The sequence below is a fragment of the Semicossyphus pulcher genome, unplaced genomic scaffold (assembly GCF_022749685.1).
Source record: "Semicossyphus pulcher isolate SPU_LCO1_2020_fin unplaced genomic scaffold, fSemPul1.0.p SCAF_26, whole genome shotgun sequence".
In the NCBI taxonomy this organism is placed as follows: domain Eukaryota; kingdom Metazoa; phylum Chordata; class Actinopteri; order Labriformes; family Labridae; genus Semicossyphus; species Semicossyphus pulcher.
In genome coordinates this window covers 2,670,674-2,690,256 of record NW_027211700.1, presented here as the reverse complement: position 1 = coordinate 2,690,256, position 19,583 = coordinate 2,670,674, and the positions used below count along the sequence as shown (strand labels likewise).

General features: G+C 41.4%; 1 long non-coding RNA gene across 1 annotated transcript in view; it reads right to left on the bottom strand.

Moving 5' to 3' along the window:
- The window catches only part of LOC138604690 (uncharacterized), an 88,826-nt gene extending 87,785 nt beyond the window's left edge, over positions 1–1,041 (bottom strand). Inside the window, exon 1 of the long non-coding RNA XR_011309300.1 lies at positions 666–1,041. This is a non-coding gene — a long non-coding RNA (uncharacterized lncRNA). The remainder of the gene's footprint in view (positions 1–665) is intronic.
- Between the last annotated feature and the right edge of the window lie 18,542 nt (positions 1,042–19,583).

The following is a 19,583-nucleotide window of genomic DNA, read 5'->3' as shown; positions in this document are numbered from 1 at the left end:
GGAATAAATTAGGCAGTAAAACATCACTTGGGTTTGATTTTTTAAATATAAAAATGTGTAAAAATTGAAAAGAAAAGAACACACGAAATCAAAGAAGAAAATAATCCTCACTGTCAACATAAAAAACTAAATTTAGAGATTAAAAATATAAAACTGAAAACTAAAAAAGCAGCGTATTCGATCTGCATCCGTCTGCATGCGCACACGACAGAAAGTCACACATCCATTCAAAACCCCATTCACAAAACACCAAATTTAACCATCTCTCTCTACCTCCGCCGTTATCATCCCCCCGCACGTGAGCACTGCCGTACGTCTCTGTGATTCCACCTTTCTCGTAACCACGTGGCCGCCGCATTCAGGGAGTTTTTCCTCCCTCAACACGTGTGAACACGCATGTGAACATCTGAGCTGATCAACTAAACTGTTCCCACATGTAGCCCTGAGGGGAGCAGCAGCTGGAGTTTCACTGCTTTCACTGCACGCTGTGGGTGACACCGGTCTCAGGGTGCTGACAGTCTGTCATTCTGTCGGTCCCGTTACACAAATACCCCCGATCATTTTTTAAAATTCAGATTACAAGCAGATGTGAAAGCAGAGTGTGTGTGCAGAAAGAAGACAAGAGTTTTAAAGAGAAGAGTGAGCAGTTGTTTGGTGTTTCTGACCTGCACAGCACAGCAAACACAGAGCCGGTCAGCCTCTCATCTTCTTCCTCCTCTCAGATTTCACACTCCAGCTCCTTCCTCTCTGCCTTTTGAAGTTGCTCTCTCCGTTATTTCTGAGGTAAAAGTCGTTTGCAGAGGAGGGAATGTGTTTGAAGTCTTCTCTCCTGCCTTATTTTTCCTCTTCTTCTTCTTTTCTTTACTTCCCTTCTTGTTCTACTCTGCACCAGCTGAAATCAGCACCTCCTTCCCCAGCAAAAAAAAATCCTCTCCACACACTCACTGCTGAGGGAGAGGAGGAGAAAAATAACACTGCGAGAAAGAGAGAGAGAGAGAGAGTAAGAGTGAGCGAGAGCAGCAACAAAGTCACCTCGTCGGTCTCCTGTTCAAATTTAGAGGCTGGATCACAGGCTGCAGGCGAACTCTACTGGGCATGCCCACAACCGAGAGGCACACTGTAATGCACACTCACTTCCTCTCTTGTTCTTGCCTCCCCTCCTCCCTCCTCCCTCACAGCCCACCCCTCTCCGTCCTCGCTCTCTCTCTCTCCCGGCAGCTCCCAGTTCAGCAGGGATCAGGGAACGCTGCTCGGACCAAAGTCCACCGAGGAGAAAGCCTCATTTTGCACAAAAAAACGAAACAAACTTAAATTAAAGTACCGAAAAAGAAAAAAAGAAAAAGAAAATATTTTCAAAATCAGATTTTTTTTTTACTCTAACTGTCAAAAACACCAAGATTATTGTGTTACTGCATAATCCAAATCCATATAATACAATTAGATGTCCGTCTAGACATCAGTGATGTAATATTTAATCCAAAACAAATGCACGTCTCTCAGAACGACTTTAAATATAAAATGAGCTCATGTGAACCTTTTTCTGCATCATTTCCTCCTGAGTGAGACAAAATATCACCTGCACATGTGTGTCTGTTATTTAACACAACTACCAAGGACTGTTTTTAAACTGCATACTGTGATATTTTGGTTGGAATAAATCCCATTTAAATATAGAAACCCTGACTTGTACTAAATTTGTCAGTATTTTCTACAAAATTGTTAATTTAAAATAAAAAAACACAAAGACATGGTGCATTATGTAAGTGTTTGCTCCTCTTTACTGAGCTAGAGCTTATATTTTTTTCTATTGTTTATTGTTTAAAACTAGCGTTAGCATTGAGCTAAAGCCAAAGAGGGAATTTTCCCCAAATGAACCGAGGACCAGCTCTAATGAGGAGACTGCTTTCAGTTATTTTCTGCATTTTTGCAGGATATTTTCTTTATAAGTTTACAGCATGCTAACTTAAAACTACTGCTTTCTAAATCAGTTTGTAGCATTTCATACGTGTTCATAAATGTTTTACTCTTCCTTGAAATATATATCGGTGATTTTAGGGATGCACGATATTGGATTTTTTGCCGATAGTCAATTTCGATACCGATATATTAGGCACATGTTTTTTTCCACCTAATTGCAGAGAACATCAAGTCTCCCCTGTAGTGAATGATATCATGCCTTCTCTTATTGCACACTGGCAGATGCAGGAATAATATAATACAGTGCTTTTTAAAATGTGCACATTCACTGGGCAAGATAAGAAAAGTACTTAAACTTAAGTTATGTACAAAATGGCATTTTTGTTTGTATGCAACATCTTTTTTAGAGAATCATCGAGCATTTAGGCAGAATTAAAGTGTTTTATCGGTGGAAAATATCTGCAGAAAAATGACATATCTGCTGGTGCCGATATGTCATGTTCAAGTCATAATCTGCAGATACGATAACGTGATGATAACATCGTGCATCTCTAGTGTTTTTTTGCCTCAAGTTACTGGAGCCTAATATCCAAAATAGTGAGTTTTTATTTTACAAATAAAATAAAAGAAATGATCTTGTTTCTGCAGGTTCTGCTGTTTTAAATAAACTGCACAATTATTACAACACAAATGTGTTTAAAACATGTTTGAGGCTTTCGTGTTCCTATCCTTACATAACAGACCCATTTATTCAAATAACGCAGGAGCAGTCAGAACATTCACTGTGGTCGTCCTTGTAGTTACAGAATTCAAAATACTGATCCCTCCATTACACACAGTGATTTAGCTCCAGCGTTTACATCCCTCAGGTACGCTCGGTATGTGGAAATTGCCGTTTTTAGAGCATCAGAGCCGTTTTGTTTTCTCCCCGTCGGTGTATGACGTTTTTGTGCAGCGAGTCAGCCTCGTGCCTCTGCTATCTCAGGCTCCCCACACTGACCCAGATTCTCCCCAGCAAACTATCGGGACACTTTGTATTACAACCAGGCGGAGGAATGAGAGCAGCGAGTTCACAGAGCGACAGACACACAGAGAGAGCAAGAGAAGAGAGACAGGCAGAGAAAGTTCCCTCCGCCATCTGTAAAGTGCTACTCTGGGAAACAGAGTGATACAGGGCAGTTTAGCTTTTAAAAAAGGACCTCCTGTTAAAACTGTTCTAGAATAAAAACTATAATAGCTAGAGCCTTCATTATTTCTGCAGCTTACAGCTGAGACTTCGGCCTTTCATACTGCATCTTTGCTGATGACATCATTACATTAAGCTACCTGTGTTAAGACGGGGAATCGACGTGCTGCAAAATGGCTTCAGGAGATTGTTTTTTACATGATCCTGTTAAAAAGGATATAAAGTAAAAACTGTAAGAGCTTAAGCATTCATTGTTTTAGCAACAGGAAGCTCAGGTTTCCAGCTTTGGTGGCATGTTTGTTATTTGTTGATGATGTAATTTGTTTATGTTACTTATGGCGTAAATAAATAATAAATCGTGGCAGCGATCTAGCTCCAGGAGATAATTGGTTGCATAATCCCGTTTTAAAAAAACATAATAGCTGAAACAAAATGTACCTAAATTAGAAAACCTTTAAGATCAGTTCAGATTTAAGGGTTATGAAATATGTGTAGATACTACAGGAAATGACATCACAATAAGCAGAAATGTCAACGTAGGACCTGTTTCTCTACTGCAGGTGAATCAAAATCTAAGAAACTAAAGAATGTAAAGAGTTCAAATAATTTCTGGAGTGTTAAGAAATTATTTGTTCATTTATTCAGACTTGTTTCGGTTTCTAGGGATATGAAGTCTTTGAAATGATGTCACAATAAGCAGAAACACTCCTGTTTGCAGTGACAGAGCTCGAAGGGTTAAACATGGATCCTCTCTGTTGAGTCAACAGTGTAATCTCGTAGACATCCTGAGCGGAGAGTAATCCATCTGGGCCATCTGAAGGGTGGAGATAGGGGCCAGGTGGAGGAGGAGGTGGAGGTCCAGACGGCTGCAGGCTTGACCCCGAGAGGTCAGAGGTCATGGGAAACAGCGGGTCAATACGAAGATGAGAGGTCAATGTCACGGCTGGATAAGCCAGAGCCGCATGTGTCCTGATGGAAGGCGGTTGATGGAGCGATGGGGAGCGGGAGGGGGGGTGAAAGTGTGAAGGGATGAAAATTAAAAGCTACAAAGTCAAACAAAGAGAAGAGAGGAGCCGCTGAAGCCTGAAGGAGTCACAGTCCAGCAGCAAGGAAGGAATGCAAGGTCCAGAGAGTTTACCCAGCAGGAAGTTAGTGTGCGACGTGCTTAAAACAAAGAAGCTCCAGTCATATGTTGCCCTCACAAGTCTTAAGCAGAGACGGGATGAAAGACGGTCCAAACTAAATACCTAAGGCCGTCAGTTATCACCTGCGGCCGCCTAAAATCGTATGCTAACAATAATAAAGCTAGGTGTAGAGAGCCGAAATAGCGCTGCCCTGTAGCTTTTCAGAAGTGTGGTTGAATGCAGAATTAATTGCAGAATTTCAGTAATTAATTTCTAAGCAATCCACCCCGAATCCCAACCCAATATCAGGTAAATTTACATTTAAAATTTCATTACAATACTTAATAATAATAATAATAATAATTTGTATCAATTCTTATACTTTTCAAATGTTTACTATTATGTGCATAAAGCGCTTGAATACAAAGCTAGAAAGCTAGCTCAATTTGGGTTTCCAATAGATGATAACAATAATTGAAACACTTGGGTTTATGTAAATTCTCCAAACGTACAGTTATCACTACTAGAGAACAGAGCTACAGAGACCAAAGCTGTTGTTAGTACCAGGCTGTAAACATGTTTATTCCTGCTGTACAGTTGGACATTGTAACATGGGGCTCTATGGGGACTGACTCACTTTTGGAAGAAGCCTCAAGTGGCCACTCGAGGAACTGCAGTTTTTTTCACATTGGCTTCATGTCTCAGCCCCGGAGGTTTCCACTAGGTCCAAAGGCAAAAGTGCTTCTAATTTTTACAAACCACAAATGAGGCGAGAGGAACCATCACGATCTCGTCCGGGATTTCTGACCTTGATCTCTTTCTTAAACTCTTACAGGCACGTTGAAAGTAGGGGTGGTGCTACAGCACCCCCTATCGACATCACCTGTTTGTCCAGGATTGTCACAGTTTCAAGCTGGGTGTCCAGAGTCATAGTAAATATGTGAACACACTGAAATGACACAGTTTTCAACATTCACTACCAAATTGTCCCGGTTTTACCACCATTAAAATAATAATAATAATATACTTGTTTTCAGCGCTTGCGTGACAGTGTGTGCATACAGTTGATCGGGCAGTGAAGGTGTGTACAGTTTAGGCTCTTTGTCAGATGATTTTAATTGTTTACAAGAGCACAAAGTTCTTCATGAATCTAGGCTCCTAATCTTGCTCTTAAATTGCACCAGATTGATGCATTTAACACAGCCCCCTCTCCCAGACGGTATGCTAATAGAGATAAAGTCACAACCTTTTGTCAGTCTGTCTTCATAGCGTTCATGGCATTACCTACAAGGTTGTAAAAAAACAAAAGTCGTTTGTTCTTTTGTTTCTTCTTACTTCAGTAACTAAAATGTTACTCCTGTTCATGGTTGAACCCATTTGTTGTATTTGGACAGGCAGGACATCAAACTGAAATTATCTATTTGATCAAGGCATTTGTAAATGCACCAGACGGATTCATATCCCACAATTCATTGGAACAGGGACACAACATTAAACATATTGTTTTAGATTATATGACAGGCTGGTAGGTTTGTCACCACAAACCAAATATAGTTGGATGAATTCATGTAAACATATTCAAGTATCAAACTATTTTTTCTGACATGTAATATTTGTCATATAATAAGAGCAGAACGAACGTATACAACAGATTCTTCTGTGTCTGAGACGGACCATAAGGAAAGCCTCAGGTAACGGAGTATAAATAGCAACCGTCTGTGCAGGATGTGAGACAGGATGGTTAAGTGGGTTAATTTCTATAAATTCAGTACAATGTGACAAAATTAGTTTCCTCCTCCTTTAAAAAAATTATTAATTTTTGAAGCGTAAGTTTGTCGAGAATGAAAAAAGAAATAGAGAAAGATTCCAGCATCAGAAAGCATTTAAAGACAATGTTAGACAGTCCAACAAGCACTTTGTGTTATGTCTAGTAATACTGACTGCAAAGATACATGTCTCTGTGGGTCTCGGGTACATCTTGAGTAATGGGTAACCACAGGTTCCAACGGCTGGAAAAGGACCTAAAACAAATGTGCTTCAAACAATCTAAGTGGTTCAACTTCCTCTTAGCAGTTTGGTTCAAAATGTGCACATTAGCTTTAATCCTAAAAAGAAAATAGCCACCCTGACATGTCCTCGTTACAGGTCCTTGTTGGTCCTCCGGTTGCAAATAACCGATATTTGATGCCGGACCCAAGACAGGCTATGTCCAAACTGGCGCTGAAGGGCGCGGCTACATCCTCATGAGAAGAACCCAACACAGCGACCCGACAATGAGACGAATCAATTCACACCCAAATATGGTCTCCTCTGTCTCCAAAAACCAAGATGGCGACGACCAAAATGCCAAACTCGAAGCTAAAAAACGGTGGTCCACAAACCAATGGAGGACATCACAGTAGTTTAGCCTACTTTGTACATACAGTCTGTGGTTTAATACCAAAGTATGTGCAAGCAAAATACCTGGAAACACCAGATCAGATCCTGATCCAGATTGGTGGCGCAAAACGCTGCTGTCAGTGTTGGTGTTTATTTTGGGAGAGCTCAAATACTCTGGCCGTCCTTGGGTCTAAATTAATAATTAATTGATAGACATTGGGTTCTGATTGGTTTTCCTTTTATAATCAGACCCTCTACGAAACAAGACTTCTAGTTCCAGCCATAACCACATATTGTTCGCTTAATATTATCAGCGTATACGGGCCTATCACAGATACGTATACCTGTTTTTTACAGAACATAATATGCAGACAAAATGCTTGGTCGGATTGAGAACTGGCTTCATCAAGAAGCAGAGTGTGCACAGTCTGCAAAGTCTACAATCCTCTGAGCATGTCTGCAGAACATGTAGCACAGCATCACAGCTCAGCAGACAGTGGTCCGCACTAGAACTGGCTGACAAAGATTTTAGTTATTTGTTCAGGAGCGCACTCTAATGAGGACCTTTGCATAGGTCAGACTGATGCAAAATGGTGCACAGTGGACTTTAAATGGTCGACTTTCATTCAAGCTAAAGAATTAACATTGTCAGCCGCTACATTTGTAATCACTAAATTTTCTACTCTTAAATCCAATTTGGTATTTGTTCAAAAATATTGGTCCAGCTCTACACTACAGTGTTTAACAGGCATCCAGCTCTATGAGTAAAAAACGAACCCCTGGGTTAAGAAAATATAGAAAATGTGTTCTGTGTCAGTTGCTTGCTGATCAGATGATAGCGTGGCTCTGCAGCCTCCTGTCAGGAACAAAACAGACAAATTGGCCTCGGCTGTGTCAGACCCATCTGAGCCTGCGGCTGCAGACCACACCGGCCTGCTCCTCTTAGCTCAATACTGACTCATTAGCCCTCTCACCCGGGGTCTCTGAGGACCTGTGACCCCGGCTTTTGTCTGGCTCGGACCTATCCTGACGAGATCCCCGAGCGCAGAACAAAGCCCTGTCATTAACTCCGGCTCGACTGCCCCCTCGGCCACAACCTGCAGCCCCCGCAGACCGTCTGGGGTGAAATGAGGAGGGTCAGACAAACATGACGCAACGTTCATCAACCTTAACCCCCCGACGACCACCGGCCAGCCCCCTACCAACGTCTGAGGAGGGAGGAGCTCTAAACTGGTAGTAGAAGAAGAGCGTCCATCCACCTGCTCCTCAGCAAACACAGATGTGTGTGTGTTTGTGTGTGTGTTTGTGTGTGTGTTTGTGTGTGTGTTTGTGTGTGTGAGGTGTTTGGACGTGTGTTGGGGGTGGGAGGCAATAATGATAGCGAGTGAGTTGTTTGTTTTCTCGTTCTCTCGGTCAATAAACCAATAACAAGTAGAACACACAGACATGTTGAACTTGCTAAGCAGTGTGGGGTCTGGATTTTAATATGATGCTGCCCTGCATTGATCCTTTCTTACGAGGGTAAAAATAACAAATATATTCCACTCACAATGTTGAGAAATAGGTCTCATTTCTCATGATCATATAAAACATCCAAATTAATTGACATATTTTACAGCACTAAAAGCCGACGATTAATCCCAACTTTGGTTTATATTTTCAACCATTAGCCTCTGTAGCGTGGACAAAAAGTTGTATTGTTTTCTTGTCTTTTATGTTCCGTTAGATGCCCTTCAAGTTGTAACAAACAGACTGAAAAAGCAAGTAAATAAAATACTTTCTGTCCTCAAGCCCTTAGGATGATCTTTATGGCAGTACAATGTCCATTAAAACCTCCATAACCCTTTCAAATAGAATTAAAGCAACATTAATTGGTCTAAACCTTTCACTACATGTGTTAGCTTTGGAAAATGTTTAGCTTTTCATAACATCTCAGCTGGAAAGGAAAAAACGGACGTGAACGTTAAATAATCCCTCTGCAACACTTCCACCCATTGATGAAACCATTAATTGATTTAGCAAAAGTATTGATCTATTTCTGCCAGGTAATAATGGACATCCTTATAAGCTATCATATTGACAAAACGCTCCAAGCATCATTAGCAACAAATGTCTGAACATGTGCACCTTGTTTGTTAGGAGTAGCTCGTAACACACAGATCAGCCCTCGCTCTAACAAGACATGTGATACAGGTGAAGCCTTATGTGGGCAGTTAAACAAGGAACAAACTTCAGACTTTGAGAACTACTAAGACAAAGTGGGGAGCAAGATTCCCCTCTTGTGCCTCTACATGCAGGGTAAACCCACACATGGAGCACGAGCACCCCCTTTTGGTCTTAACACATATTGCAGTCAGGCTGCCAAGAGAATCTCTTTCACAAACACCTCGGATAAGGTGTTTATGTGTGGTAACAATAGAGCTATTTTTACATGAGGCCTTTTAGCTGAGACACATCTCCACACACAGGTTTTAAGCGCTTCAAGGCGGGGATTCACCAAAGTGGAGACATTTTTAAACCTGATTAAATCACATTTTAATGTTAAAGTTAGTTGCCCAAAACTTTAAAACTAGGTTAAATTTAAACCTCAATTTAGTTTTCACACTAAACTCGATTCAGATTGCTTAACAAGAGAAACAAAGCAGCAAAACTGTCAGGGTATCCTGATCAGGGTCGTGGGGGAGCTGGAGCCTATCCCAGCTGTCATTAGGCGAGAGGCGGGGTTACACCTGGACTGATCACCAGTCAGTCACATGTCTAACACATAGAGACAGTCAACCTTTCATGGGCCCAATCCCGATCTCCACCCTAAAGCCTGAGCACTGAACACTCACTGACTTTAATGGCGTCAGGCGTGCGATGCGTGCAGCGCGTGAGGGTTTAAAAACTGCATAAAAATGAGGAATGGGACGCACTATCATGGTGTCGCACGTTGCCTGGAGACCAGATGGGCCATTAAATGTAGTAAGTAAAAAAGCTGACCTGTAGCATGTGTTTGTGTGTCTTACAGTGTTTACATATTTCAAGATAAGATAAGCTTTATTTAACAAAAGTCACAGAGGCATTAATGCATCTGCGAATATTTAATTGTTGTCACTTACAGATAAACATATTTGCAGTTCCCGTCACCGTCCACGCTCGCATTGTTTACATTTATTATTATTTTTTAGTCGAACTTTATTGAAAACTACTTCAATGTAGGAACATTTGTTTACATTTAGTGGGAGGCTGGACAATCATGTTTGTATACATCCAAGTTCGCCATGAACCCTGGGTAAGTCCCAACGGAAAGTCTGTAATTTGGCCTTGAAAAGTCCGCATCAGAGCCCTCACACACTTGCTGGTCTGACAGTGGGACAGCACTAAGCACTCACACACTTACCGGGAACGCGCCTCAAAGTCTGTGAATCTGTGAGTGTGGAGATTTAGATTGGGCCACACTCACATTCACACCTACGGGCAATTTAGAGCCACCAATGAACCTAACGAGCATGTCTTTGGACTGTGGGAGGAAGCCGGAGTACCCGAAGGGAATCTACGCATGCACGGGGAGAACATGCAGACTCCACACAGAAAGGACCCCGACATCCGAACCGGGATTCAAACTAGCAGCCCTCTAGCTGTGAGATGACAGTGCATCACCATGCAGCCTTTCATACAACAAAATAGTAAAATACAAATATATAATATGACGCATCTACAGTGTACTGCAAGATACAGTATAAGATATAATCCCAAATTTATCTTCAACTCAACTTTATTTATATAGCACACACACACAACACAGCTGATCCAAAGTGCTTCACATTAAAAACAGGGGAAAAACAAAAACAGAAGTGCAGTGACAACGATAGAAGTAAAGTGAGTTTAAAGGGAACTGTCTTTCAGAAATAACAATGGGTTAAATTATTCTGTGTCTTAGTAAGTCATTCCAGTGAACCAGCATTAGAGGTGTTTAGTGTTGGAATAAACAAATCTTTAATTGTTTAAGTCTGAGTCCTCAGACTGAACCGACTTTTTACATTGGTGGCATTATTCTAATAGTGTCACACTTCCTGGTTAAAAGCTTGCTGACACACATGCAGCGTGTGTGGCTCTGAGCTACAGAACATAAAAATAATTAATGTATTCCATTTTTTAAATAGCAAGAACCTGGAATCGGCACGCCCCAACTCAACACAGTCATTATTAATGTCATAAGTTACATCTGCGCTTTTCCTGCTGTGACGAATCAAAAGATCTGCTGAGGAATTAAAAATAACTTTACACAGTAGTCAAGCTTCTCTCTGATGGTCTGGTTTGCTATTGTAGCTCATATAGAGGCATCAGTATTAAGTCAAGGCTGTTACATTACCAGTTAAAGAGTGCTCACTGTAAAAATAGTTTTTTATGGTGTCCCCCAGGGCTCTGTTCTTGGACCTCTGCGCTTTAAAAATAATCCTAATAATTCTGAGAAAACAGATTTTCTGCTCGTTGTTCTTGTGTGGCATAGACAAAAGTGTGATGTAAAAACAATATGTAATAATACATTTTTGACATCCAAGAACCTTGGTTCTACATTGTTCCAACCCTCACTACCCTAATCAGCAAATTAAAGAAATCGCCAAGACTCCCTCTTTCCAAATACACATAATTTGTGTTTCTTTCCACGGTGATGAAGAGATCCTCATTCACAACAGTGTTCAGACTTAGGAATGTTTTCTTGCTTGACCTGCCACATGCTAAAACAAAAAGTCTTCACAAAGATAAGACGGCAACAATTTCACTTATAACTAGAAGATTTCACGCCAGTTTTAGCTTCCGTGCATCGGCTCCCAATTCATATAGGAGAAAGTTTTTAGGTGACTTCGTATCTGTCTGATCCCCTAAACGGTGAGTCCCCTCCGGTGCTCTCTGCTCTCAGAATACAGATAACCAGTCTGTCTCTGGAGTTTAAAATAAGTCAGAAGGCTTCAGGGCCTTTTCCACACCGTGCTGTGAAATCTTTCTTATCTCGTCTATCTGTGCCTCGTTCCAGATGTTGTGGATCTGGATCTCTGTCCTCCTGGAGAATCGGGCTCTGCTCTAGTCTGTCTGTGTTTGTGAGTTTATTTTCTTTTTCCTATCAGTTGTGAATGTTGTGTTTAAGCTTTTGAAATTGTGAAGCCCCTAAACGGCCAACTTGTCCAATGTGTAACCTTTAAAAGTTAACTTAACAATAGTCAAAAACACAAGTCATATACAGTATGACAAAGAAAAGCTGCAAATCCTAACATTCGAGGCGTGTTGGGGAAGCTCCTTTGAAAGCTACCGATTCATTCAGACTGGAAGAAGTTTAAGAACAGCAAAGCTAACCGACGGAGAAATCTAGTTTGGTTAACTCAACCTACTTACAAAGCTACTTGCAAAGAAGCAACTCAATAACTACAAAACGTGCCCTCGTGTTTACAGTGGGTACATTAGTAAAGTAAAGAGTTAGTAGGGCTGTCCCGAATACCTTTTTTCAGGCTTTCGAAAAAATGCACTCTGCAGGGGTTGGAGTGGCAGGGATGCAAATAAAGCGCTTGGCTACAGCTGCCTGCTGCAGATAACGGTCCGCATTTCTTCTCCACCACTCAAGCGGACCAGAATCAGTTTTTGACCCGTCTTTTATAAAGTCCTCCAGTTCCTTCTTTGTAGTGACGATCGCTTCTACGTCGGATGCTTCTCCATCCTCATCCATGGACAGGAGGATCTCCATGTCTCGCTCTTGTTCAGTTTCAGTCTCCTTCTGTTGGAGCCATGATGCAGTTTTTTGTTGGTTTTATGTTTAACACGGTGACTGTGTGTTATCATGCTGCTCCGATATCGAACACCAGGTGGAGCATCATGTTAGGAGTGCGAATAGGTAATCCCTCCTTGATGAGGAGCAGGTGTGTGTATGCGGAGGCAAACAGGTTTTGACCGAGTCTTCTGTTACCGTCAGGGCGTCGTGCCCGATCGGTTCAGCTTGCTTTATGTTTGATGAATGGAAACATCGATGCAATATATAAGGGACACTGAAATCTGCCTTTGATGAACTTGTTTGAATGTCGACAAAGAAAGTTGAATAAATGGATCACAGAATCAAAAGATGAACAGTGCATGGACAGTGATTCACTTCCCCCCAGAACGTCACATAAAAGTCACTACAATGATTAATGTTCGGTTATTATTTCAATAAGCTAATTCTTATTTTGGAGGGGTAAAAAAAATATTCAAATACTGATTTTTGCCGTCGATTACAATGGCAACGATTTAAGCTTCGTAGCATTCGGGTCAGCCCTACTAGTTAGCCACATAACTTGTGATAGAATAGCATGCAACAACTTCTCTCAATATCTGTTAGTACATAACAATAATCAATACATATGACCAATGCATTTCCCGGGTTTGTATTCACAGTAGTCAGAATGAGAGTTAAAAGGGGGCGGGGCCGGAGGAGGTGGTTCAATACAGCAGAGAAGTAACAGTAAAAATCCTTTCCTAGTGTGGCCTCCATATTGTTTCACTACTCCTCAACACTGCAGGCTTGAAGGTCAATAAAGAATCTTAATACATTTTCTTCCTACAGAAAAAATATATTGCTCATTTATTTGATCAATTAACTCGATTAGTTTGCCTTGGATAATACTTTCACTATTATTAGCTTCAAGCTAATCTAACTTGTGTTTCTCACTGCTCCTCATCATGGTCTACAAATGGTTCACAAATACACTCTTACTCTAATCAGCTTAATTGAAAGGATTCATCAGAGTTGTCGTGACTCACCGGCTCCGTTGGGGCCATGATGTCCATGCAGTGCAGCCGGAGTTCCTCTTGTTCAGCCAGGACAGCATCTCTGAGCAGCATCACAACAGCAGCCTCCACTTTTATAGGCTGGATCCTGCAGCACGGCAGCGCAGATTGAGGGAATAGATTTCCAAGAAGACAAAACCTGCTCCTCCGATTGATCCGACCTTGAAAAAAATAAATACATTGTCATCGATGATGCTCTTTGTTAATGCTTTTGTCGGCTTGGCTGAGGAGTGATTCACATCCACGCGGCCAACATCAATCGGTGCGCTATTAAGAGACACTCCTGTCATTACCAGGAGAAGGTTATCAATCCAACAGCTCTGACTCAGTCAATAACTTGAGGAAGTACAACTGATGTTATTTCATGTTGGAATTAAAGATCAACTGCTGATTGGTATGGATTCATTCCTGAAAGTTATGATGCAGCCAAAGAACTTCTGATCATTAAGGCTGTTTACTTGCAAACCAGACTATTGCTCCATCCACAAGGTAATATTGGGCTTCCAGTGCTTTATTGTTGGAGGTCTCCACCTTCTTTATTGGGAAAAGGGCCACCATGATTATTCAAACGACTTGAGGACTATTGAGCTGCCAGAACAAGGCGCAGAGTCGACCGTTTGAAAGTTATAGCTGCTTTCACGCTGTGAGCGGGAGGGAGGGCCCGGCTGTCTCCCGGGGCCCCGTCACCGATAATTAGCGATCAATCAGGAATTAGTTTAAACGCTCGAAAAGAACACAGAGAGCACTATTAGATTGCAAAGATTCACTGCTGTCCAATAATTGCTTTGGATTTTTACAGGGAAACCGAGGTCCTCCTGTTTGATTATCAGTCCCATCAGGAGGATCCCACCACGAGTGCTTCGCAAAATTTACTTTTAAATGTTTACTACCTTATTGGTTCTGAGAATCGCTGCATATTAATACACAATAAATACTCTAAAATGAACTGTAGGACTTTCTGCAGGGCCAACAGGTGACGGATCATTAAATGTAGGCTACTGTACTGAAAAGAATAAAACATAAGAACGTGCAACACAACCAAAGTTTAAAACACAGTGTGCTAATAAAGAATACAAACAACACATCAGCTAACTTACTGGTGACCTTTAATCTAAAAGGTCAATGGTGAACCCACACAGGTGATTTTACTTCCACTGGCTGATTAGACCTCTTGTCAGGACTAAAGCCCAGCCTACACTAAGAGATGTTTAAAATCTTAACAGATGTGTAAAATGTGAGCGAGCCACACATGACGACAGATAATGATCGATTGATCAGTTTTGTTCCTGTAGTGTGTGCAGAGCAACAATGTGACCCAAACAGCACACCACACACAAACAGAGTCATCCACCAACAACCAGAGTCCGACTCTCACTGCTGGAAATCTCACAAAATCTCACGCGATCAAACGAGACTTTAGAGTAAACAAACATGGCGGACGACGGGCAGGAAGAATTGGTGATGATAGTTTTTGGACTTTTTACTGAAAATTCAGGAAGTAAAAAGAACAAACTGTGGATGAAGTGGTGGAGATGGCGTGAACACGGGCTGGACATGTCGCTTTATGCTGCACGTTTGCTTTTGTCACCATGGCTGCGGTTGTCGTGCTTCCTTATTCAGTCAGCTTGGCTCTCGTTTGGTTCCACGTGACAATCCAGAGTGCGTGCTCGGCTGCCCTTGGGGTTCCCCCCACACAGCAGGATATCAGATCGTAAATATTGAACAGGTTTAATATTCACGATTTGAAATCGGAGCGGCCACGATGTTCTTCCGAGCAGATCGGAGGAAGTAAAATCGCTCTTAACATCCCTCACACCACAGGAACATCTGGAGAGATCATCTTCAGACCCATCAGAGCATCAGGACTTTGCTTACTTTTGTCTGATGGGGGGAATCAGGCCCAAAATCAGCTTGACTATCTTGTAGTGGATCTGTACAGACTCCGTGTCAGGGTCAGACCCTCCCTGCTCACACTCACGGCTAAATGAAAGAGCCGCAAGCTTCATTTCTACCGGCAGTTTGTGTGCAAAGACAATTAACCCTAAACAATTCTACCTTCAATAAAATAAAAAATCAATGTACTGAGAAAACTGAACACTAACTTTGCATGTGTGAATCAGCTGGATGGGGAATGTCTTGCTGCTCGTCGTCAGCAATGTTAGCTGCTTCACTTTCATCCATGTGACTACAGGTTCTCCCTGTCGCTCACAAACATCACATTCACTCGACGTCCACGGATTTATGGAGAAAGCAATAAATGAACTGTTATAACTGCAATCCCGTTTGGCTGCAGATCATCATTTAACGTTGGTTGCAAACGAGGCTCAGAGCGTCAGCCAGGTCACTCCTGGGTTAGGCCCGTCAGTAGAGCAGTACTAGACTGCTCTTCTTTAACAGACGCATTTAAACATAGTTCCACTACAGAGCATGAAACTGATGTGTTGCACAGACAGTTTGGAGCTTTTGCTAATTTTCAACTCTTTAAATTGACAGTATAATAACAAGCTTTCAGTATCAAGAAACCACATTACACTACAGGTATGAAGATACAATAAAACACCAAACTATATATGAATTAAATAGGCTACACCATAAAACAGCAATCATGTTTTACATATGTTTTGTTACGTCTGTCCTGCATAATATGCACAGAAGAAAATCACTTTTCTTGGCGTTATTGTCCCATCCATTTGCATTCAAGTCAATCAAAGAGTTAGAGTTTGATTTTGAGTCAATAATTATTTAAGCTCTGGTAAAGCTGCAGTAGGTAGGATGGAGAAGAGAGCGCACTTTGCTCCAAAATCTGAAAGATTACAACCTGCAGGTCCCTCCCCGTCTCTCTCCGCGGCGCTCAGTCCTGCCTCCAAAGCCCTCCCCGCAGAGGAGGCTGTCATGCGCGCGCAGGCTAGTAACCATAGCAACTGAAGGAGCCAGAAGTACAATATGTAAAAACGTGAAATGACAACAACCGCAGCCGTTGTATTACACCACCAACACTATGGAAGCAGATACACATCAAACCAGCGGAAATCAGTGCTTTTGCCGTAAGCGGTAATCTAAAGCTAATTCTACTCAGCAAAACCAGCAGCCCTTAGTTTGCTAACAGAGACTGTGGAAAAAAACAGCACCAACTAAGCAGTAACACACTGATGTTGTGTTCATTTAGCCGTGAGAGCACAGGCACACAGAACTATCAGGAGAAAGTCCGAAACTGTCACTCTGCCTGGACACTTCACAGATATTTTCAACCACTCCGCCATGAAACAACGCTGAACAGCAGCCGCATTGAGAACAAGCTAACGTTAGCCCGACTGCAACACTAACGTAACAGACATTTTAGCAATGTGAAACACATACAGCAGAAATGAAGCTGGGGTAATTACCTGTCGAGCAGAACTGTCTAACTCAGCATCACTTTATAATCCTCTCAGCTCCCGTAGCTCTCTCCACCTCAGAAATGCCGCTCCAATGTTTACCGTTTCATTTCTCTGGGTTCAACTCTTTCTTTTTAGCTTGCTGTTCCTCTCTTCTCTTTTTCGTTTAACAGCCTTTGTAGTGTAAGCCGAGTTGGCAATGGAGGGATGGGCAGTTTGTTAATTCCGGTGGTTGTTTTTAAAGTCGAGCTGAAACAGCATTTGGAGAGTATCTAGCTTCCGTATCATGACGTATTTCCGAGTGAAACAGGACGTGCAGGCGGGACATATCATTAGAGGGATTTGATTTGATCGTTGAGAAGTGGGCGTAGACAGACGTTCTCCACAGCGCAGTGCTGTTGCAGATTGATTGGTTGAAACTGTTTGGTGCTAACTTACGTAAGCACGTGTGAAATGTAGTTTTACCAGAAGAAAAAATGATCGGATTTTGACGAAGAAATGGATTTTCTGTATTTTTTTGGCCTATATTGTCAAATAGATGCACAATATTTCCGGGGACGTGATCTAAAAGGATTAAAATGACATTTTTCATTTCACCTCGACTTTAAGCCTTTGTGGACACAAACCGGCTGACGCTGCACACACTGAAGAAATTGAGCTTGACCGTGTGAGCACATGCAGAGGAGTGGTGCTGCGCAGCGTGATTGACAGCAGCCTGAGAGACTGCTCGGCTCTGATTGGTTGTGCGTTTCGGGGTCGTTGGATTCTTACAAATGCCATTAGGAGCAGGAGGAGGAGCCAGAGGAACATGATTTTTCTCTCTCATGTACTGCTGCATGTTTAAAGTGACAGTTTGAGCAAATATGACAAACAGTTACTTTTAATAATGTTACCTATGACAGCTTTAATGCTACTCTTTTGAAACGCATTGCCAATATAAATGCATGATTTCATTCATTCTTACCTGTGTTACTGTCCCATCCATTAAAGTCAATTAATTGTTGTTTGTTCTATTTAAAGGAATCTTATTTAAGTTCTAGTAATGCTTATCTATTGAAATACATTACCAATACAAATGCATATTTGAATATTCAGTGTATTTCAGATCAATTGTATATCAAAAGTATATGATTTCATTCATTCTTACCTATCCAAGCACATGATGTACAGGTGTGTTCAGGTAAAATGTGATTAACTATATTTATATTGTTTGTTTTGAGATCTGAGTGAGTGAGGTAAAGAGACGACAACAAATGAGACAGAAAAATGCGTTATCATTTATTTCTTCACCTGGTTGCACCTCTCATTCTTGTTTTCATCTAATTTAAACAGTGACAGAAAGTACAGATTAGGATTTTTATTGATGTATTTTGCAATTTAAAGTAGGAGGAAACACAGAGAGCCGATTGTTGAGGATGCAGGCAGTGAGATGATTTTCATACTGCATCTCAGAAGTTAGAGTACAGCAGGAACACGCTGTTACCGCTGCCAACCTTGTAGTCAAAGTCTGTGGACGTAAATAAAAACACAAATCAGAAGATACAAAAACAAGAAACATCTCCGTAATGATTTTAACTTATCAGGGATATTGAGGAGGAAAATGTTGCACTTTGTAAAACATTATTGTATGATCTGAATCTTTATACTGTCAGAAACAGTCAGACTGTTAGCATACCCTTACTCAACACAGATCCATAGCTTTTATAATAATATTGATTATTGCAGCTCAAATGGGGGGCTGTGTACGAAAGAACAGCAGAACCAATTCTACACTTTTAGCCTGATGTGAATTAAAAAACAGTCAAGTAACACAAGGAGAAAGCGAGCGCTGGTCGACTGCTCTGTGACCGTACAGTTTAACCCACAAGGTTCACTAGCTTACCTAGTAGCTAGTTCTACATCATCTTCTACGTTATACCTGCATCACTTTGGTTCTGCTCTGCACAATGAGCTGTTGCTCCAGCTCAGAGTATTTTTGCCTTCAGAGCAGCACAGACTCGGTTGTTTTACAGTTTTTTCTCTGTAGGATAAAATCTTATTTTTAACTCACTGATCGGAGTGACGTCACAGTTCACAGGATTGTACAGAAGCGTTGACCAGAACTTGTTGGATCCTTTTCTCTGCCCCATCACTGCCACCACGTATGGGCCGCTGCTCGGGACTTTCTGGGTTTCAAAACTGCAAAGACAGAACAGAGTGAGAAAAGCTGCAGACGTGTTGCTGACATGCATGAAAGTCTCATTGTTTGCAGGTAAACATTTAATGCTCTGAGCTGAAATCACATTTATAAAACAGACTTCATTTTAACTCATGTGAAATGTAAATAATCAGTACTCAGCTACAATAACGTGGTGGATTTCTCTGAAACAGAATGAAGTTCTATAAACAGCTGAGATAATTACGTCTCTAAACCTGATTTATTGATTTGATTTAATGGATCTTAAAATGTAAAAATATTCACATGCATCGAAGGATTACAAACATGTTTTACTCACTTAAAGGTAGTGTTGGTTTTCTCAAAATGTTTCAGCGCCTGAAGGAGGGTCTGCCCGCTTGCTGTGTGCACACTGTACACTTTATCAGGCAGATCCTCCACCTTGTTCCTCACAGTCAGTGAGAAGGTGATTGGAAGAGACGTTTTATCTGTAGGACAAAAAACAGAAATTCATGTCAGTTATTTCTCCATAAATATCTGATATTGCATGGCTAAACATTTGGAGCAGTAACATTTGCCTCACCTGAAGCCATTGTTGTCTTGTTGTTGTGCTGAGCGATCGAGATCGGAGCTGGTACATGTCGCTTTCATGC